Raw genomic sequence first — 16717 nt, 5'->3', positions numbered from 1 at the left:
TCCTTGAAAGAGCCATAAGCACATGGAAAAGAGGGTGAAAGCTGCATATGGAGCAAGGCAAGGTGGAGCCTGAGATGCACCTGCAATTCCTTCTTCAGAGCTGGGTGCTCACTCTCAGGTGAACCAGGACTGCTGGCACGGCACCCAGACAAGAAGTGGACTCTTGGTCATGCTCTGGTTTCTCTTCAGAACGCACAAATCTTTCGCCTTTTACTAAAGATTTCTGTGGAGAGCAGCAAAACTGAGTTTTAACTCAATTTTTGCATGCCCCATCTGACTGGGGTTTCATTTTGATGTATAAAGTTAAAGTAAACTTGCTCACCATTTCTAAGCCTGCATGAGGGTTCATTTGCATACTAAGTGACTGCCTCCATTTGATCAGAAATGCTTTTTTTGACAGTGTTCATTCCTTGAAAGAGCCATAAGCACATGGAGAAAAAGAGTGTGAAAGCTGCATATGGAGCAAGGCAAGGTGGAGCCTGAGATGCACCTGCAATTCTTTCTTCAGAGCTGGGTGCTCACTCTCAGGTGAACCAGGACTGCTGGCACTGCACCCAGACAAGAAGTGGACTCTTGGTCATGCTCTGGTTTCTCTTCAGAACGCACAAATCTTTCGCCTTTTACTAAAGATTTCTGTGGAGAGGAGCAAAACTGAGTTTTAACTCAATTTTTGCATGCCCCATCTGACTGGGGTTTCATTTTCATGTATAAAGATAAAGTAAACTTGCTCACCATTTCTAAGCCTGGATGAGGGCTCATTTGCATACTAAGTGACTGCCTCCTTTTGATCAGAAATGCTTTTTTGGACAGTGTTCATTCCTTGAAAGAGCCATAAGCACATGGAGAAAAAGAGGGTGAAAGCTGCATATGGAGCAAGGCAAGGTGGAGCCTGAGATGCACCTGCAATTCTTTCTTCAGAGCTGGGTGCTCACTCTCAGGTGAACCAGGACTGCTGGCACTGCACCCAGACAAGAAGTGGACTCTTAGTCATGCTCTGGTTTCTCTTCAGAACGCACAAATCTTTCGCCTTTTACTAAAGCTTTCCGTGGAGAGGAGCAAAACTGAGTTTTAACTCAATTTTTGCATGCCCCATCTGACTGGGGTTTCATTTTCATGTATAAAGATAAAGTAACTTGCTCACCATTTCTAAGCCTGGATGAGGGTTCATTTGCATACTAAGTGACTGCCTCCATTTGATCAGAAATGCTTTTTTTGACAGTGTTCATTCCTTGAAAGAGCCATAAGCACATGGAGAAAAAGAGTGTGAAAGCTGCATATGGAGCAAGGCAAGGTGGAGCCTGAGATGCACCTGCAATTCTTTCTTCAGAGCTGGGTGCTCACTCTCAGGTGAACCAGGACTGCTGGCACTGCACCCAGACAAGAAGTGGACTCTTGGTCATGCTCTGGTTTCTCTTCAGAACGCACAAATCTTTCGCCTTTTACTAAAGATTTCTGTGGAGAGGAGCAAAACTGAGTTTTAACTCAATTTTTGCATGCCCCATCTGACTGGGGTTTCATTTTCATGTATAAAGATAAAGTAAACTTGCTCACCATTTCTAAGCCTGGATGAGGGCTCATTTGCATACTAAGTGACTGCCTCCTTTTGATCAGAAATGCTTTTTTGGACAGTGTTCATTCCTTGAAAGAGCCATAAGCACATGGAGAAAAAGAGGGTGAAAGCTGCATATGGAGCAAGGCAAGGTGGAGCCTGAGATGCACCTGCAATTCTTTCTTCAGAGCTGGGTGCTCACTCTCAGGTGAACCAGGACTGCTGGCACTGCACCCAGACAAGAAGTGGACTCTTAGTCATGCTCTGGTTTCTCTTCAGAACGCACAAATCTTTCGCCTTTTACTAAAGATTTCCGTGGAGAGGAGCAAAACTGAGTTTTAACTCAATTTTTGCATGCCCCATCTGACTGGGGTTTCATTTTCATGTATAAAGATAAAGTAAACTTGCTCACCATTTCTAAGCCTGGATGAGGGCTCATTTGCATACTAAGTGACTGCCTCCTTTTGATCAGAAATGCTTTTTTTGACAGTGTTCGTTCCTTGAAAGAGCCATAAGCACATGGAGAAAAAGAGGGTGAAAGCTGCATATGGAGCAAGGCAAGGTGGAGCCTGAGATGCACCTGCAATTCTTTCTTCAGAGCTGGGTGCTCTCTCTCAGGTGAACCAGGACTGCTGGCACTGCACCCAGACAAGAAGTGGACTCTTGGTCATGCTCTGGTTTCTCTTCAGAACGCACAAATCTTTCGCCTTTTACTAAAGATTTCCGTGGAGAGGAGCAAAACTGAGTTTTAACTCAATTTTTGCATGCCCCATCTGACTGGGGTTTCATTTTGATGTATAAAGATAAAGTAAACTTGCTCCCCATTTCTAAGCCTGGATGAGGGCTCATTTGCATACTAAGTGACTGCCTCCTTTTGATCAGAAATGCTTTTTTTGACAGTGTTCATTCCTTGAAAGAGCCATAAGCACATGGAAAAGAGGGTGAAAGCTGCATATGGAGCAAGGCAAGGTGGAGCCTGAGATGCACCTGCAATTCTTTCTTCAGAGCTGGGTGCTCACTCTCAGGTGAACCAGGACTGCTGGCACTGCACCCAGACAAGAAGTGGCCTCTTGGTCATGCTCTGGTTTCTCTTCAGAACGCACAAATCTTTCGCCTTTTACTAAAGATTTCCGTGGAGAGGAGCAAAACTGAGTTTTAACTCAATTTTTGCATGCCCCATCTGACTGGGGTTTCATTTTCATGTATAAAGATAAAGTAAACTTGCTCCCCATTTCTAAGCCTGGATGAGGGCTCATTTGCATACTAAGTGACTGCCTCCTTTTGATCAGAATTGCTTTTTTTGACAGTGTTCATTCCTTGAAAGAGCCATAAGCACATGGAAAAGAGGGTGAAAGCTGCATATGGAGCAAGGCAAGGTGGAGCCTGAGATGCACCTGCAATTCTTTCTTCAGAGCTGGGTGCTCACTCTCAGGTGAACCAGGACTGCTGGCACTGCACCCAGACAAGAAGTGGACTCTTGGTCATGTTCTGGTTTCTCTTCAGAACGCACAAATCTTTCGCCTTTTACTAAAGATTTCCGTGGAGAGGAGCAAAACTGAGTTTTAACTCAATTTTTGCATGCCCCATCTGACTGGGGTTTCATTTTGATGTATAAAGATAAAGTAAACTTGCTCACCATTTCTAAGCCTGGATGAGGGCTCATTTGCATACTAAGTGACTGCCTCCTTTTGATCAGAAATGCTTGTTTTGACAGTGTTCGTTCCTTGAAAGAGCCATAAGCACATGGAAAAGAGGGTGAAAGCTGCATATGGAGCAAGGCAAGGTGGAGCCTGAGATGCACCTGCAATTCTTTCTTCAGAGCTGGGTGCTCACTCTCAGGTGAACCAGGACTGCTGGCACTGCACCCAGACAAGAAGTGGACTCTTGGTCATGCTCTGGTTTCTCTTCAGAACGCACAAATCTTTCGCCTTTTACTAAAGATTTCCGTGGAGAGGAGCAAAACTGAGTTTTAACTCAATTTTTGCATGCCCCATCTGACTGGGGTTTCATTTTCATGTATAAAGATAAAGTAAACTTGCTCACCATTTCTAAGCCTGGATGAGGGCTCATTTGCATACTAAGTGACTGCCTCCTTTTGATCAGAAATGCTTTTTTTGACAGTGTTCATTCCTTGAAAGAGCCATAAGCACATGGAGAAAAAGAGGGTGAAAGCTGCATATGGAGCAAGGCAAGGTGGAGCCTGAGATGCACCTGCAATTCTTTCTTCATAGCTGGGTGCTCTCTCTCAGGTGAACCAGGACTGCTGGCACTGCACCCAGACAAGAAGTGGACTCTTGGTCATGCTCTGGTTTCTCTTCAGAACGCACAAATCTTTCGCCTTTTACTAAAGATTTCCGTGGAGAGGAGCAAAACTGAGTTTTAACTCAATTTGTGCATGCCCCATCTGACTGGGGTTTCATTTTGATGTATAAAGATAAAGTAAACTTGCTCCCCATTTCTAAGCCTGGATGAGGGCTCATTTGCATACTAAGTGACTGCCTCCTTTTGATCAGAATTGCTTTTTTTGACAGTGTTCATTCCTTGAAAGAGCCATAAGCACATGGAAAAGAGGGTGAAAGCTGCATATGGAGCAAGGCAAGGTGGAGCCTGAGATGCACCTGCAATTCTTTCTTCAGAGCTGGGTGCTCACTCTCAGGTGAACCAGGACTGCTGGCACTGCACCCAGACAAGAAGTGGACTCTTGGTCATGCTCTGGTTTCTCTTCAGAACGCACAAATCTTTCGCCTTTTACTAAAGATTTCCGTGGAGAGGAGCAAAACTGAGTTTTAACTCAATTTTTGCATGCCCCATCTGACTGGGGTTTCATTTTCATGTATAAAGATAAAGTAAACTTGCTCCCCATTTCTAAGCCTGGATGAGGGCTCATTTGCATACTAAGTGACTGCCTCCTTTTGATCAGAATTGCTTTTTTTGACAGTGTTCATTCCTTGAAAGAGCCATAAGCACATGGAAAAGAGGGTGAAAGCTGCATATGGAGCAAGGCAAGGTGGAGCCTGAGATGCACCTGCAATTCTTTCTTCAGAGCTGGGTGCTCACTCTCAGGTGAACCAGGACTGCTGGCACTGCACCCAGACAAGAAGTGGACTCTTGGTCATGTTCTGGTTTCTCTTCAGAACGCACAAATCTTTCGCCTTTTACTAAAGATTTCCGTGGAGAGGAGCAAAACTGAGTTTTAACTCAATTTTTGCATGCCCCATCTGACTGGGGTTTCATTTTGATGTATAAAGATAAAGTAAACTTGCTCACCATTTCTAAGCCTGGATGAGGGCTCATTTGCATACTAAGTGACTGCCTCCTTTTGATCAGAAATGCTTTTTTTGACAGTGTTCGTTCCTTGAAAGAGCCATAAGCACATGGAAAAGAGGGTGAAAGCTGCATATGGAGCAAGGCAAGGTGGAGCCTGAGATGCACCTGCAATTCTTTCTTCAGAGCTGGGTGCTCACTCTCAGGTGAACCAGGACTGCTGGCACTGCACCCAGACAAGAAGTGGACTCTTGGTCATGCTCTGGTTTCTCTTCAGAACGCACAAATCTTTCGCCTTTTACTAAAGATTTCCGTGGAGAGGAGCAAAACTGAGTTTTAACTCAATTTTTGCATGCCCCATCTGACTGGGGTTTCATTTTCATGTATAAAGATAAAGTAAACTTGCTCACCATTTCTAAGCCTGGATGAGGGCTCATTTGCATACTAAGTGACTGCCTCCTTTTGATCAGAAATGCTTTTTTTGACAGTGTTCATTCCTTGAAAGAGCCATAAGCACATGGAGAAAAAGAGGGTGAAAGCTGCATATGGAGCAAGGCAAGGTGGAGCCTGAGATGCACCTGCAATTCTTTCTTCATAGCTGGGTGCTCTCTCTCAGGTGAACCAGGACTGCTGGCACTGCACCCAGACAAGAAGTGGACTCTTGGTCATGCTCTGGTTTCTCTTCAGAACGCACAAATCTTTCGCCTTTTACTAAAGATTTCCGTGGAGAGGAGCAAAACTGAGTTTTAACTCAATTTGTGCATGCCCCATCTGACTGGGGTTTCATTTTGATGTATAAAGATAAAGTAAACTTGCTCCCCATTTCTAAGCCTGGATGAGGGCTCATTTGCATACTAAGTGACTGCCTCCTTTTGATCAGAATTGCTTTTTTTGACAGTGTTCATTCCTTGAAAGAGCCATAAGCACATGGAAAAGAGGGTGAAAGCTGCATATGGAGCAAGGCAAGGTGGAGCCTGAGATGCACCTGCAATTCTTTCTTCAGAGCTGGGTGCTCACTCTCAGGTGAACCAGGACTGCTGGCACTGCACCCAGACAAGAAGTGGACTCTTGGTCATGCTCTGGTTTCTCTTCAGAACGCACAAATCTTTCGCCTTTTACTAAAGATTTCCGTGGAGAGGAGCAAAACTGAGTTTTAACTCAATTTTTGCATGCCCCATCTGACTGGGGTTTCATTTTGATGTATAAAGATAAAGTAAACTTGCTCACCATTTCTAAGCCTGGATGAGGGCTCATTTGCATACTAAGTGACTGCCTCCTTTTGATCAGAAATGCTTTTTTTGACAGTGTTCATTCCTTGAAAGAGCCATAAGCACATGGAGAAAAAGAGGGTGAAAGCTGCATATGGAGCAAGGCAAGGTGGAGCCTGAGATGCACCTGCAATTCTTTCTTCAGAGCTGGGTGCTCACTCTCAGGTGAACCAGGACTGCTGGCACTGCACCCAGACAAGAAGTGGACTCTTGGTCATGCTCTGGTTTCTCTTCAGAACGCACAAATCTTTCGCCTTTTACTAAAGATTTCCGTGGAGAGGAGCAAAACTGAGTTTTAACTCAATTTTTGCATGCCCCATCTGACTGGGGTTTCATTTTCATGTATAAAGATAAAGTAAACTTGCTCACCATTTCTAAGCCTGGATGAGGGCTCATTTGCATACTAAGTGACTGCCTCCTTTTGATCAGAAATGCTTTTTTTGACAGTGTTCATTCCTTGAAAGAGCCATAAGCACATGGAGAAAAAGAGTGTGAAAGCTGCATATGGAGCAAGGCAAGGTGAAGCCTGAGATGCACCTGCAATTCTTTCTTCAGAGCTGGGTGCTCACTCTCAGGTGAACCAGGACTGCTGGCACTGCACCCAGACAAGAAGTGGACTCTTGGTCATGTTCTGGTTTCTCTTCAGAACGCACAAATCTTTCGCCTTTTACTAAAGCTTTCTGTGGAGAGGAGCAAAACTGAGTTTTAACTCAATTTTTGCATGCCCCATCTGACTGGGGTTTCATTTTGATGTATAAAGATAAAGTAAACTTGCTCACCATTTCTAAGCCTGGATGAGGGCTCATTTGCATACTAAGTGACTGCCTCCTTTTGATCAGAAATGCTTTTTTTGACAGTGTTCATTCCATGAAAGAGCCATAAGCACATGGAGAAAAAGAGGGTGAAAGCTGCATATGGAGCAAGGCAAGGTGGAGCGTGAGATGCACCTGCAATTCTTTCTTCAGAGCTGGGTGCTCACTCTCAGGTGAACCAGGACTGCTGGCACTGCACCCAGACAAGAAGTGGACTCTTGGTCATGCTCTGGTTTCTCTTCAGAACGCACAAATCTTTCGCCTTTTACTAAAGATTTCCGTGGAGACGAGCAAAACTGAGTTTTAACTCAATTTTTGCATGCCCCATCTGACTGGGGTTTCATTTTGATGTATAAAGATAAAGTAAACTTGCTCACCATTTCTAAGCCTGGATGAGGGCTCATTTGCATACTAAGTGACTGCCTCCTTTTGATCAGAAATGCTTTTTTTTGACAGTGTTCGTTCCTTGAAAGAGCCATAAGCACATGGAAAAGAGGGTGAAAGCTGCATATGGAGCAAGGCAAGGTGGAGCCTGAGATGCACCTGCAATTCTTTCTTCAGAGCTGGGTGCTCACTCTCAGGTGAACCAGGATTGCTGGCACTGCACCCAGACAAGAAGTGGACTCTTGGTCATGCTCTGGTTTCTCTTCAGAACGCACAAATCTTTCGCCTTTTACTAAAGATTTCCGTGGAGAGGAGCAAAACTGAGTTTTAACTCAATTTTTGCATGCCCCATCTGACTGGGGTTTCATTTTGATGTATAAAGATAAAGTAAACTTGCTCACCATTTCTAAGCCTGGATGAGGGCTCATTTGCATACTAAGTGACTGCCTCCTTTTGATCAGAAATGCTTTTTTTGACAGTGTTCATTCCTTGAAAGAGCCATAAGCACATGGAGAAAAAGAGGGTGAAAGCTGCATATGGAGCAAGGCAAGGTGGAGCCTGAGATGCACCTGCAATTCTTTCTTCAGAGCTGGGTGCTCACTCTCAGGTGAACCAGGACTGCTGGCACTGCACCCAGACAAGAAGTGGACTCTTGGTCATGCTCTGGTTTCTCTTCAGAACGCACAAATCTTTCGCCTTTTACTAAAGATTTCTGTGGAGAGGAGCAAAACTGAGTTTTAACTCAATTTTTGCATGCCCCATCTGACTGGGGTTTCATTTTCATGTATAAAGATAAAGTAAACTTGCTCCCCATTTCTAAGCCTGGATGAGGGCTCATTTGCATACTAAGTGACTGCCTCCTTTTGATCAGAATTGCTTTTTTTGACAGTGTTCATTCCTTGAAAGAGCCATAAGCACATGGAAAAGAGGGTGAAAGCTGCATATGGAGCAAGGCAAGGTGGAGCCTGAGATGCACCTGCAATTCTTTCTTCAGAGCTGGGTGCTCACTCTCAGGTGAACCAGGACTGCTGGCACTGCACCCAGACAAGAAGTGGACTTTGGTCATGCTCTGGTTTCTCTTCAGAACGCACAAATCTTTCGCCTTTTACTAAAGATTTCCGTGGAGAGGAGCAAAACTGAGTTTTAACTCAATTTTGCATGCCCCATCTGACTGGGGTTTCATTTTCATGTATAAAGATAAAGTAAACTTGCTCCCCATTTCTAAGCCTGGATGAGGGCTCATTTGCATACTAAGTGACTGCCTCCTTTTGATCAGAAATGCTTTTTTTGACAGTGTTCATTCCTTGAAAGAGCCATAAGCACATGGAGAAAAAGAGGGTGAAAGCTGCATATGGAGCAAGGCAAGGTGGAGCCTGAGATGCACCTGCAATTCTTTCTTCAGAGCTGGGTGCTCTCTCTCAGGTGAACCAGGACTGCTGGCACTGCATCCAGACAAGAAGTGGACTCTTGGTCATGCTCTGGTGTCTCTTCAGAACGCACAAATCTTTCGCCTTTTACTAAAGATTTCCGTGGAGAGGAGCAAAACTGAGTTTTAACTCAATTTTTGCATGCCCCATCTGACTGGGGTTTCATTTTGATGTATAAAGATAAAGTAAACTTGCTCACCATTTCTAAGCCTGGATGAGGGCTCATTTGCATACTAAGTGACTGCCTCCTTTTGATCAGAAATGCTTTTTTTGACAGTGTTCGTTCCTTGAAAGAGCCATAAGCACATGGAAAAGAGGGTGAAAGCTGCATATGGAGCAAGGCAAGGTGGAGCCTGAGATGCACCTGCAATTCTTTCTTCAGAGCTGGGTGCTCACTCTCAGGTGAACCAGGACTGCTGGCACTGCACACAGACAAGAAGTGGACTCTTGGTCATGCTCTGGTTTCTCTTCAGAACGCACAAATCTTTCGCCTTTTACTAAAGATTTCCGTGGAGAGGAGCAAAACTGAGTTTTAACTCAATTTTTGCATGCCCCATCTGACTGGGGTTTCATTTTCATGTATAAAGATAAAGTAAACTTGCTCACCATTTCTAAGCCTGGATGAGGGCTCATTTGCATACTAAGTGACTGCCTCCTTTTGATCAGAAATGCTTTTTTTGACAGTGTTCATTCCTTGAAAGAGCCATAAGCACATGGAGAAAAAGAGGGTGAAAGCTGCATATGGAGCAAGGCAAGGTGGAGCCTGAGATGCACCTGCAATTCTTTCTTCAGAGCTGGGTGCTCTCTCTCAGGTGAACCAGGACTGCTGGCACTGCACCCAGACAAGAAGTGGACTCTTGGTCATGCTCTGGTTTCTCTTCAGAACGCACAAATCTTTCGCCTTTTACTAAAGATTTCCGTGGAGAGGAGCAAAACTGAGTTTTAACTCAATTTTTGCATGCCCCATCTGACTGGGGTTTCATTTTCATGTATAAAGATAAAGTAAACTTGCTCCCCATTTCTAAGCCTGGATGAGGGCTCATTTGCATACTAAGTGACTGCCTCCTTTTGATCAGAATTGCTTTTTTTGACAGTGTTCATTCCTTGAAAGAGCCATAAGCACATGGAAAAGAGGGTGAAAGCTGCATATGGAGCAAGGCAAGGTGGAGCCTGAGATGCACCTGCAATTCTTTCTTCAGAGCTGGGTGCTCACTCTCAGGTGAACCAGGACTGCTGGCACTGCACCCAGACAAGAAGTGGACTCTTGGTCATGCTCTGGTTTCTCTTCAGAACGCACAAATCTTTCGCCTTTTACTAAAGATTTCCGTGGAGAGGAGCAAAACTGAGTTTTAACTCAATTTTGCATGCCCCATCTGACTGGGGTTTCATTTTCATGTATAAAGATAAAGTAAACTTGCTCCCCATTTCTAAGCCTGGATGAGGGCTCATTTGCATACTAAGTGACTGCCTCCTTTTGATCAGAAATGCTTTTTTTGACAGTGTTCATTCCTTGAAAGAGCCATAAGCACATGGAGAAAAAGAGGGTGAAAGCTGCATATGGAGCAAGGCAAGGTGGAGCCTGAGATGCACCTGCAATTCTTTCTTCAGAGCTGGGTGCTCTCTCTCAGGTGAACCAGGACTGCTGGCACTGCATCCAGACAAGAAGTGGACTCTTGGTCATGCTCTGGTTTCTCTTCAGAACGCACAAATCTTTCGCCTTTTACTAAAGATTTCCGTGGAGAGGAGCAAAACTGAGTTTTAACTCAATTTTTGCATGCCCCATCTGACTGGGGTTTCATTTTGATGTATAAAGATAAAGTAAACTTGCTCACCATTTCTAAGCCTGGATGAGGGCTCATTTGCATACTAAGTGACTGCCTCCTTTTGATCAGAAATGCTTTTTTTGACAGTGTTCGTTCCTTGAAAGAGCCATAAGCACATGGAAAAGAGGGTGAAAGCTGCATATGGAGCAAGGCAAGGTGGAGCCTGAGATGCACCTGCAATTCTTTCTTCAGAGCTGGGTGCTCACTCTCAGGTGAACCAGGACTGCTGGCACTGCACACAGACAAGAAGTGGACTCTTGGTCATGCTCTGGTTTCTCTTCAGAACGCACAAATCTTTCGCCTTTTACTAAAGATTTCCGTGGAGAGGAGCAAAACTGAGTTTTAACTCAATTTTTGCATGCCCCATCTGACTGGGGTTTCATTTTCATGTATAAAGATAAAGTAAACTTGCTCACCATTTCTAAGCCTGGATGAGGGCTCATTTGCATACTAAGTGACTGCCTCCTTTTGATCAGAAATGCTTTTTTTGACAGTGTTCATTCCTTGAAAGAGCCATAAGCACATGGAGAAAAAGAGGGTGAAAGCTGCATATGGAGCAAGGCAAGGTGGAGCCTGAGATGCACCTGCAATTCTTTCTTCAGAGCTGGGTGCTCACTCTCAGGTGAACCAGGACTGCTGGCACTGCACCCAGACAAGAAGTGGACTCTTGGTCATGCTCTGGTTTCTCTTCAGAACGCACAAATCTTTCGCCTTTTACTAAAGATTTCTGTGGAGAGGAGCAAAACTGAGTTTTAACTCAATTTTTGCATGCCCCATCTGACTGGGGTTTCATTTTCATGTATAAAGATAAAGTAAACTTGCTCCCCATTTCTAAGCCTGGATGAGGGCTCATTTGCATACTAAGTGACTGCCTCCTTTTGATCAGAATTGCTTTTTTTGACAGTGTTCATTCCTTGAAAGAGCCATAAGCACATGGAAAAGAGGGTGAAAGCTGCATATGGAGCAAGGCAAGGTGGAGCCTGAGATGCACCTGCAATTCTTTCTTCAGAGCTGGGTGCTCACTCTCAGGTGAACCAGGACTGCTGGCACTGCACCCAGACAAGAAGTGGACTTTGGTCATGCTCTGGTTTCTCTTCAGAACGCACAAATCTTTCGCCTTTTACTAAAGATTTCCGTGGAGAGGAGCAAAACTGAGTTTTAACTCAATTTTGCATGCCCCATCTGACTGGGGTTTCATTTTCATGTATAAAGATAAAGTAAACTTGCTCCCCATTTCTAAGCCTGGATGAGGGCTCATTTGCATACTAAGTGACTGCCTCCTTTTGATCAGAAATGCTTTTTTTGACAGTGTTCATTCCTTGAAAGAGCCATAAGCACATGGAGAAAAAGAGGGTGAAAGCTGCATATGGAGCAAGGCAAGGTGGAGCCTGAGATGCACCTGCAATTCTTTCTTCAGAGCTGGGTGCTCTCTCTCAGGTGAACCAGGACTGCTGGCACTGCATCCAGACAAGAAGTGGACTCTTGGTCATGCTCTGGTGTCTCTTCAGAACGCACAAATCTTTCGCCTTTTACTAAAGATTTCCGTGGAGAGGAGCAAAACTGAGTTTTAACTCAATTTTTGCATGCCCCATCTGACTGGGGTTTCATTTTGATGTATAAAGATAAAGTAAACTTGCTCACCATTTCTAAGCCTGGATGAGGGCTCATTTGCATACTAAGTGACTGCCTCCTTTTGATCAGAAATGCTTTTTTTGACAGTGTTCGTTCCTTGAAAGAGCCATAAGCACATGGAAAAGAGGGTGAAAGCTGCATATGGAGCAAGGCAAGGTGGAGCCTGAGATGCACCTGCAATTCTTTCTTCAGAGCTGGGTGCTCACTCTCAGGTGAACCAGGACTGCTGGCACTGCACACAGACAAGAAGTGGACTCTTGGTCATGCTCTGGTTTCTCTTCAGAACGCACAAATCTTTCGCCTTTTACTAAAGATTTCCGTGGAGAGGAGCAAAACTGAGTTTTAACTCAATTTTTGCATGCCCCATCTGACTGGGGTTTCATTTTCATGTATAAAGATAAAGTAAACTTGCTCACCATTTCTAAGCCTGGATGAGGGCTCATTTGCATACTAAGTGACTGCCTCCTTTTGATCAGAAATGCTTTTTTTGACAGTGTTCATTCCTTGAAAGAGCCATAAGCACATGGAGAAAAAGAGGGTGAAAGCTGCATATGGAGCAAGGCAAGGTGGAGCCTGAGATGCACCTGCAATTCTTTCTTCAGAGCTGGGTGCTCTCTCTCAGGTGAACCAGGACTGCTGGCACTGCACCCAGACAAGAAGTGGACTCTTGGTCATGCTCTGGTTTCTCTTCAGAACGCACAAATCTTTCGCCTTTTACTAAAGATTTCCGTGGAGAGGAGCAAAACTGAGTTTTAACTCAATTTTTGCATGCCCCATCTGACTGGGGTTTCATTTTCATGTATAAAGATAAAGTAAACTTGCTCCCCATTTCTAAGCCTGGATGAGGGCTCATTTGCATACTAAGTGACTGCCTCCTTTTGATCAGAATTGCTTTTTTTGACAGTGTTCATTCCTTGAAAGAGCCATAAGCACATGGAAAAGAGGGTGAAAGCTGCATATGGAGCAAGGCAAGGTGGAGCCTGAGATGCACCTGCAATTCTTTCTTCAGAGCTGGGTGCTCACTCTCAGGTGAACCAGGACTGCTGGCACTGCACCCAGACAAGAAGTGGACTCTTGGTCATGCTCTGGTTTCTCTTCAGAACGCACAAATCTTTCGCCTTTTACTAAAGATTTCCGTGGAGAGGAGCAAAACTGAGTTTTAACTCAATTTTGCATGCCCCATCTGACTGGGGTTTCATTTTCATGTATAAAGATAAAGTAAACTTGCTCCCCATTTCTAAGCCTGGATGAGGGCTCATTTGCATACTAAGTGACTGCCTCCTTTTGATCAGAAATGCTTTTTTTGACAGTGTTCATTCCTTGAAAGAGCCATAAGCACATGGAGAAAAAGAGGGTGAAAGCTGCATATGGAGCAAGGCAAGGTGGAGCCTGAGATGCACCTGCAATTCTTTCTTCAGAGCTGGGTGCTCTCTCTCAGGTGAACCAGGACTGCTGGCACTGCATCCAGACAAGAAGTGGACTCTTGGTCATGCTCTGGTTTCTCTTCAGAACGCACAAATCTTTCGCCTTTTACTAAAGATTTCCGTGGAGAGGAGCAAAACTGAGTTTTAACTCAATTTTTGCATGCCCCATCTGACTGGGGTTTCATTTTGATGTATAAAGATAAAGTAAACTTGCTCACCATTTCTAAGCCTGGATGAGGGCTCATTTGCATACTAAGTGACTGCCTCCTTTTGATCAGAAATGCTTTTTTTGACAGTGTTCGTTCCTTGAAAGAGCCATAAGCACATGGAAAAGAGGGTGAAAGCTGCATATGGAGCAAGGCAAGGTGGAGCCTGAGATGCACCTGCAATTCTTTCTTCAGAGCTGGGTGCTCACTCTCAGGTGAACCAGGACTGCTGGCACTGCACACAGACAAGAAGTGGACTCTTGGTCATGCTCTGGTTTCTCTTCAGAACGCACAAATCTTTCGCCTTTTACTAAAGATTTCCGTGGAGAGGAGCAAAACTGAGTTTTAACTCAATTTTTGCATGCCCCATCTGACTGGGGTTTCATTTTCATGTATAAAGATAAAGTAAACTTGCTCACCATTTCTAAGCCTGGATGAGGGCTCATTTGCATACTAAGTGACTGCCTCCTTTTGATCAGAAATGCTTTTTTTGACAGTGTTCATTCCTTGAAAGAGCCATAAGCACATGGAGAAAAAGAGGGTGAAAGCTGCATATGGAGCAAGGCAAGGTGGAGCCTGAGATGCACCTGCAATTCTTTCTTCAGAGCTGGGTGCTCTCTCTCAGGTGAACCAGGACTGCTGGCACTGCACCCAGACAAGAAGTGGACTCTTGGTCATGCTCTGGTTTCTCTTCAGAACGCACAAATCTTTCGCCTTTTACTAAAGATTTCCGTGGAGAGGAGCAAAACTGAGTTTTAACTCAATTTTTGCATGCCCCATCTGACTGGGGTTTCATTTTGATGTATAAAGATAAAGTAAACTTGCTCCCCATTTCTAAGCCTGGATGAGGGCTCATTTGCATACTAAGTGACTGCCTCCTTTTGATCAGAATTGCTTTTTTTGAGAGTGTTCATTCCTTGAAAGAGCCATAAGCACATGGAAAAGAGGGTGAAAGCTGCATATGGAGCAAGGCAAGGTGGAGCCTGAGATGCACCTGCAATTCTTTCTTCAGAGCTGGGTGCTCACTCTCAGGTGAACCAGGACTGCTGGCACTGCACCCAGACAAGAAGTGGACTCTTGGTCATGCTCTGGTTTCTCTTCAGAACGCACAAATCTTTCGCCTTTTACTAAAGATTTCCGTGGAGAGGAGCAAAACTGAGTTTTAACTCAATTTTTGCATGCCCCATCTGACTGGGGTTTCATTTTGATGTATAAAGATAAAGTAAACTTGCTCACCATTTCTAAGCCTGGATGAGGGCTCATTTGCATACTAAGTGACTGCCTCCTTTTGATCAGAAATGCTTTTTTTGACAGTGTTCATTCCTTGAAAGAGCCATAAGCACATGGAAAAGAGGGTGAAAGCTGCATATGGAGCAAGGCAAGGTGGAGCCTGAGATGCACCTGCAATTCTTTCTTCAGAGCTGGGTGCTCACTCTCAGGTGAACCAGGACTGCTGGCACTGCACCCAGACAAGAAGTGGACTCTTGGTCATGCTCTGGTTTCTCTTCAGAACGCACAAATCTTTCGCCTTTTACTAAAGATTTCCGTGGAGAGGAGCAAAACTGAGTTTTAACTCAATTTTTGCATGCCCCATCTGACTGGGGTTTCATTTTCATGTATAAAGATAAAGTAAACTTGCTCCCCATTTCTAAGCCTGGATGAGGGCTCATTTGCATACTAAGTGACTGCCTCCTTTTGATCAGAATTGCTTTTTTTGACTGTGTTCATTCCTTGAAAGAGCCATAAGCACATGGAAAAGAGGGTGAAAGCTGCATATGGAGCAAGGCAAGGTGGAGCCTGAGATGCACCTGCAATTCTTTCTTCAGAGCTGGGTGCTCACTCTCAGGTGAACCAGGACTGCTGGCACTGCACCCAGACAAGAAGTGGACTCTTGGTCATGCTCTGGTTTCTTTTCAGAACGCACAAATCTTTCGCCTTTTACTAAAGATTTCCGTGGAGAGGAGCAAAACTGAGTTTTAACTCAATTTTTGCATGCCCCATCTGACTGGGGTTTCATTTTCATGTATAAAGATAAAGTAAACTTGCTCCCCATTTCTAAGCCTGGATGAGGGCTCATTTGCATACTAAGTGACTGCCTCCTTTTGATCAGAATTGCTTTTTTGACAGTGTTCATTCCTTGAAAGAGCCATAAGCACATGGAAAAGAGGGTGAAAGCTGCATATGGAGCAAGGCAAGGTGGAGCCTGAGATGCACCTGCAATTCTTTCTTCAGAGCTGGGTGCTCACTCTCAGGTGAACCAGGACTGCTGGCACTGCACCCAGACAAGAAGTGGACTCTTGGTCATGCTCTGGTTTCTGTTCAGAACGCACAAATCTTTCGCCTTTTACTAAAGATTTCCGTGGAGAGGAGCAAAACTGAGTTTTAACTCAATTTTTGCATGCCCCATCTGACTGGGGTTTCATTTTCATGTATAAAGATAAAGTAAACTTGCTCCCCATTTCTAAGCCTGGATGAGGGCTCATTTGCATACTAAGTGACTGCCTCCTTTTGATCAGAAATGCTTTTTTTGACAGTGTTCATTCCTTGAAAGAGCCATAAGCACATGGAGAAAAAGAGGGTGAAAGCTGCATATGGAGCAAGGCAAGGTGGAGCCTGAGATGCACCTGCAATTCTTTCTTCAGAGCTGGGTGCTCTCTCTCAGGTGAACCAGGACTGCTGGCACTGCATCCAGACAAGAAGTGGACTCTTGGTCATGCTCTGGTTTTTCTTCAGAACGCACAAATCTTTCGCCTTTTACTAAAGATTTCCGTGGAGAGGAGCAAAACTGAGTTTTAACTCAATTTTTGCATGCCCCATCTGACTGGGGTTTCATTTTGATGTATAAAGATAAAGTAAACTTGCTCACCATTTCTAAGCCTGGATGAGGGCTCATTTGCATACTAAGTGACTGCCTCCTTTTGATCAGAA

The 16717-nt window shown here is 44.5% G+C and overlaps 41 non-coding genes across 41 annotated transcripts; all 41 read left to right on the top strand.

Moving 5' to 3' along the window:
* The first annotated feature begins 169 nt into the window (after positions 1–169).
* Positions 170–285, top strand: LOC142147538 (U5 spliceosomal RNA). The gene has a single exon (XR_012690681.1). It is a non-coding gene; the product is annotated as a U5 spliceosomal RNA (small nuclear RNA).
* A 294-nt stretch (positions 286–579) lies between these two features.
* LOC142147415 (U5 spliceosomal RNA) lies at positions 580–695 on the top strand. The gene has a single exon (XR_012690564.1). It is a non-coding gene; the product is annotated as a U5 spliceosomal RNA (small nuclear RNA).
* Positions 696–989: 294 nt separating this feature from the next.
* LOC142147513 (U5 spliceosomal RNA) lies at positions 990–1105 on the top strand. The gene has a single exon (XR_012690657.1). It is a non-coding gene; the product is annotated as a U5 spliceosomal RNA (small nuclear RNA).
* Positions 1106–1398: 293 nt separating this feature from the next.
* Positions 1399–1514, top strand: LOC142147414 (U5 spliceosomal RNA). The gene has a single exon (XR_012690563.1). It is a non-coding gene; the product is annotated as a U5 spliceosomal RNA (small nuclear RNA).
* A 294-nt stretch (positions 1515–1808) lies between these two features.
* Positions 1809–1924, top strand: LOC142147076 (U5 spliceosomal RNA). Its single transcript, XR_012690236.1, has one exon. It is a non-coding gene; the product is annotated as a U5 spliceosomal RNA (small nuclear RNA).
* A 294-nt stretch (positions 1925–2218) lies between these two features.
* Positions 2219–2334, top strand: LOC142147075 (U5 spliceosomal RNA). The gene has a single exon (XR_012690235.1). It is a non-coding gene; the product is annotated as a U5 spliceosomal RNA (small nuclear RNA).
* A 291-nt stretch (positions 2335–2625) lies between these two features.
* Positions 2626–2741, top strand: LOC142147074 (U5 spliceosomal RNA). The gene has a single exon (XR_012690234.1). It is a non-coding gene; the product is annotated as a U5 spliceosomal RNA (small nuclear RNA).
* Positions 2742–3032: 291 nt separating this feature from the next.
* LOC142147358 (U5 spliceosomal RNA) lies at positions 3033–3148 on the top strand. The gene has a single exon (XR_012690508.1). It is a non-coding gene; the product is annotated as a U5 spliceosomal RNA (small nuclear RNA).
* A 291-nt stretch (positions 3149–3439) lies between these two features.
* Positions 3440–3555, top strand: LOC142147071 (U5 spliceosomal RNA). Its single transcript, XR_012690232.1, has one exon. It is a non-coding gene; the product is annotated as a U5 spliceosomal RNA (small nuclear RNA).
* A 294-nt stretch (positions 3556–3849) lies between these two features.
* Positions 3850–3965, top strand: LOC142147438 (U5 spliceosomal RNA). Its single transcript, XR_012690585.1, has one exon. It is a non-coding gene; the product is annotated as a U5 spliceosomal RNA (small nuclear RNA).
* Positions 3966–4256: 291 nt separating this feature from the next.
* On the top strand, positions 4257–4372 carry LOC142147070 (U5 spliceosomal RNA). The gene has a single exon (XR_012690231.1). It is a non-coding gene; the product is annotated as a U5 spliceosomal RNA (small nuclear RNA).
* A 291-nt stretch (positions 4373–4663) lies between these two features.
* On the top strand, positions 4664–4779 carry LOC142147357 (U5 spliceosomal RNA). The gene has a single exon (XR_012690507.1). It is a non-coding gene; the product is annotated as a U5 spliceosomal RNA (small nuclear RNA).
* A 291-nt stretch (positions 4780–5070) lies between these two features.
* Positions 5071–5186, top strand: LOC142147069 (U5 spliceosomal RNA). Its single transcript, XR_012690230.1, has one exon. It is a non-coding gene; the product is annotated as a U5 spliceosomal RNA (small nuclear RNA).
* A 294-nt stretch (positions 5187–5480) lies between these two features.
* On the top strand, positions 5481–5596 carry LOC142147437 (U5 spliceosomal RNA). The gene has a single exon (XR_012690584.1). It is a non-coding gene; the product is annotated as a U5 spliceosomal RNA (small nuclear RNA).
* Positions 5597–5887: 291 nt separating this feature from the next.
* LOC142147068 (U5 spliceosomal RNA) lies at positions 5888–6003 on the top strand. The gene has a single exon (XR_012690229.1). It is a non-coding gene; the product is annotated as a U5 spliceosomal RNA (small nuclear RNA).
* Positions 6004–6297: 294 nt separating this feature from the next.
* LOC142147067 (U5 spliceosomal RNA) lies at positions 6298–6413 on the top strand. Its single transcript, XR_012690228.1, has one exon. It is a non-coding gene; the product is annotated as a U5 spliceosomal RNA (small nuclear RNA).
* A 294-nt stretch (positions 6414–6707) lies between these two features.
* LOC142147590 (U5 spliceosomal RNA) lies at positions 6708–6823 on the top strand. Its single transcript, XR_012690731.1, has one exon. It is a non-coding gene; the product is annotated as a U5 spliceosomal RNA (small nuclear RNA).
* A 294-nt stretch (positions 6824–7117) lies between these two features.
* On the top strand, positions 7118–7233 carry LOC142147525 (U5 spliceosomal RNA). The gene has a single exon (XR_012690668.1). It is a non-coding gene; the product is annotated as a U5 spliceosomal RNA (small nuclear RNA).
* A 292-nt stretch (positions 7234–7525) lies between these two features.
* Positions 7526–7641, top strand: LOC142147065 (U5 spliceosomal RNA). Its single transcript, XR_012690226.1, has one exon. It is a non-coding gene; the product is annotated as a U5 spliceosomal RNA (small nuclear RNA).
* A 294-nt stretch (positions 7642–7935) lies between these two features.
* On the top strand, positions 7936–8051 carry LOC142147413 (U5 spliceosomal RNA). The gene has a single exon (XR_012690562.1). It is a non-coding gene; the product is annotated as a U5 spliceosomal RNA (small nuclear RNA).
* A 290-nt stretch (positions 8052–8341) lies between these two features.
* Positions 8342–8456, top strand: LOC142147531 (U5 spliceosomal RNA). The gene has a single exon (XR_012690674.1). It is a non-coding gene; the product is annotated as a U5 spliceosomal RNA (small nuclear RNA).
* Positions 8457–8750: 294 nt separating this feature from the next.
* Positions 8751–8866, top strand: LOC142147402 (U5 spliceosomal RNA). The gene has a single exon (XR_012690551.1). It is a non-coding gene; the product is annotated as a U5 spliceosomal RNA (small nuclear RNA).
* Positions 8867–9157: 291 nt separating this feature from the next.
* Positions 9158–9273, top strand: LOC142147064 (U5 spliceosomal RNA). The gene has a single exon (XR_012690225.1). It is a non-coding gene; the product is annotated as a U5 spliceosomal RNA (small nuclear RNA).
* Positions 9274–9567: 294 nt separating this feature from the next.
* Positions 9568–9683, top strand: LOC142147063 (U5 spliceosomal RNA). The gene has a single exon (XR_012690224.1). It is a non-coding gene; the product is annotated as a U5 spliceosomal RNA (small nuclear RNA).
* Positions 9684–9974: 291 nt separating this feature from the next.
* LOC142147530 (U5 spliceosomal RNA) lies at positions 9975–10089 on the top strand. Its single transcript, XR_012690673.1, has one exon. It is a non-coding gene; the product is annotated as a U5 spliceosomal RNA (small nuclear RNA).
* A 294-nt stretch (positions 10090–10383) lies between these two features.
* LOC142147062 (U5 spliceosomal RNA) lies at positions 10384–10499 on the top strand. The gene has a single exon (XR_012690223.1). It is a non-coding gene; the product is annotated as a U5 spliceosomal RNA (small nuclear RNA).
* Positions 10500–10790: 291 nt separating this feature from the next.
* Positions 10791–10906, top strand: LOC142147061 (U5 spliceosomal RNA). Its single transcript, XR_012690222.1, has one exon. It is a non-coding gene; the product is annotated as a U5 spliceosomal RNA (small nuclear RNA).
* Positions 10907–11200: 294 nt separating this feature from the next.
* LOC142147411 (U5 spliceosomal RNA) lies at positions 11201–11316 on the top strand. The gene has a single exon (XR_012690560.1). It is a non-coding gene; the product is annotated as a U5 spliceosomal RNA (small nuclear RNA).
* Positions 11317–11606: 290 nt separating this feature from the next.
* On the top strand, positions 11607–11721 carry LOC142147528 (U5 spliceosomal RNA). The gene has a single exon (XR_012690671.1). It is a non-coding gene; the product is annotated as a U5 spliceosomal RNA (small nuclear RNA).
* Positions 11722–12015: 294 nt separating this feature from the next.
* On the top strand, positions 12016–12131 carry LOC142147401 (U5 spliceosomal RNA). The gene has a single exon (XR_012690550.1). It is a non-coding gene; the product is annotated as a U5 spliceosomal RNA (small nuclear RNA).
* Positions 12132–12422: 291 nt separating this feature from the next.
* On the top strand, positions 12423–12538 carry LOC142147059 (U5 spliceosomal RNA). Its single transcript, XR_012690220.1, has one exon. It is a non-coding gene; the product is annotated as a U5 spliceosomal RNA (small nuclear RNA).
* Positions 12539–12832: 294 nt separating this feature from the next.
* Positions 12833–12948, top strand: LOC142147058 (U5 spliceosomal RNA). The gene has a single exon (XR_012690219.1). It is a non-coding gene; the product is annotated as a U5 spliceosomal RNA (small nuclear RNA).
* Positions 12949–13239: 291 nt separating this feature from the next.
* LOC142147527 (U5 spliceosomal RNA) lies at positions 13240–13354 on the top strand. Its single transcript, XR_012690670.1, has one exon. It is a non-coding gene; the product is annotated as a U5 spliceosomal RNA (small nuclear RNA).
* Positions 13355–13648: 294 nt separating this feature from the next.
* On the top strand, positions 13649–13764 carry LOC142147056 (U5 spliceosomal RNA). The gene has a single exon (XR_012690218.1). It is a non-coding gene; the product is annotated as a U5 spliceosomal RNA (small nuclear RNA).
* Positions 13765–14055: 291 nt separating this feature from the next.
* Positions 14056–14171, top strand: LOC142147055 (U5 spliceosomal RNA). The gene has a single exon (XR_012690217.1). It is a non-coding gene; the product is annotated as a U5 spliceosomal RNA (small nuclear RNA).
* Positions 14172–14465: 294 nt separating this feature from the next.
* On the top strand, positions 14466–14581 carry LOC142147054 (U5 spliceosomal RNA). Its single transcript, XR_012690216.1, has one exon. It is a non-coding gene; the product is annotated as a U5 spliceosomal RNA (small nuclear RNA).
* Positions 14582–14872: 291 nt separating this feature from the next.
* Positions 14873–14988, top strand: LOC142147053 (U5 spliceosomal RNA). Its single transcript, XR_012690215.1, has one exon. It is a non-coding gene; the product is annotated as a U5 spliceosomal RNA (small nuclear RNA).
* Positions 14989–15279: 291 nt separating this feature from the next.
* Positions 15280–15395, top strand: LOC142147052 (U5 spliceosomal RNA). The gene has a single exon (XR_012690214.1). It is a non-coding gene; the product is annotated as a U5 spliceosomal RNA (small nuclear RNA).
* Positions 15396–15686: 291 nt separating this feature from the next.
* LOC142147317 (U5 spliceosomal RNA) lies at positions 15687–15802 on the top strand. Its single transcript, XR_012690469.1, has one exon. It is a non-coding gene; the product is annotated as a U5 spliceosomal RNA (small nuclear RNA).
* Positions 15803–16092: 290 nt separating this feature from the next.
* Positions 16093–16208, top strand: LOC142147404 (U5 spliceosomal RNA). The gene has a single exon (XR_012690553.1). It is a non-coding gene; the product is annotated as a U5 spliceosomal RNA (small nuclear RNA).
* Positions 16209–16502: 294 nt separating this feature from the next.
* On the top strand, positions 16503–16618 carry LOC142147345 (U5 spliceosomal RNA). The gene has a single exon (XR_012690496.1). It is a non-coding gene; the product is annotated as a U5 spliceosomal RNA (small nuclear RNA).
* Positions 16619–16717: the final 99 nt, after the last annotated feature.

The sequence above is a fragment of the Mixophyes fleayi genome, chromosome 3 (genome assembly GCF_038048845.1).
Source record: "Mixophyes fleayi isolate aMixFle1 chromosome 3, aMixFle1.hap1, whole genome shotgun sequence".
Taxonomy (NCBI): domain Eukaryota; kingdom Metazoa; phylum Chordata; class Amphibia; order Anura; family Limnodynastidae; genus Mixophyes; species Mixophyes fleayi.
The sequence above is the reverse complement of the archived record's forward strand: the minus strand, read 5'-3'. Positions and strand labels throughout refer to the sequence as shown.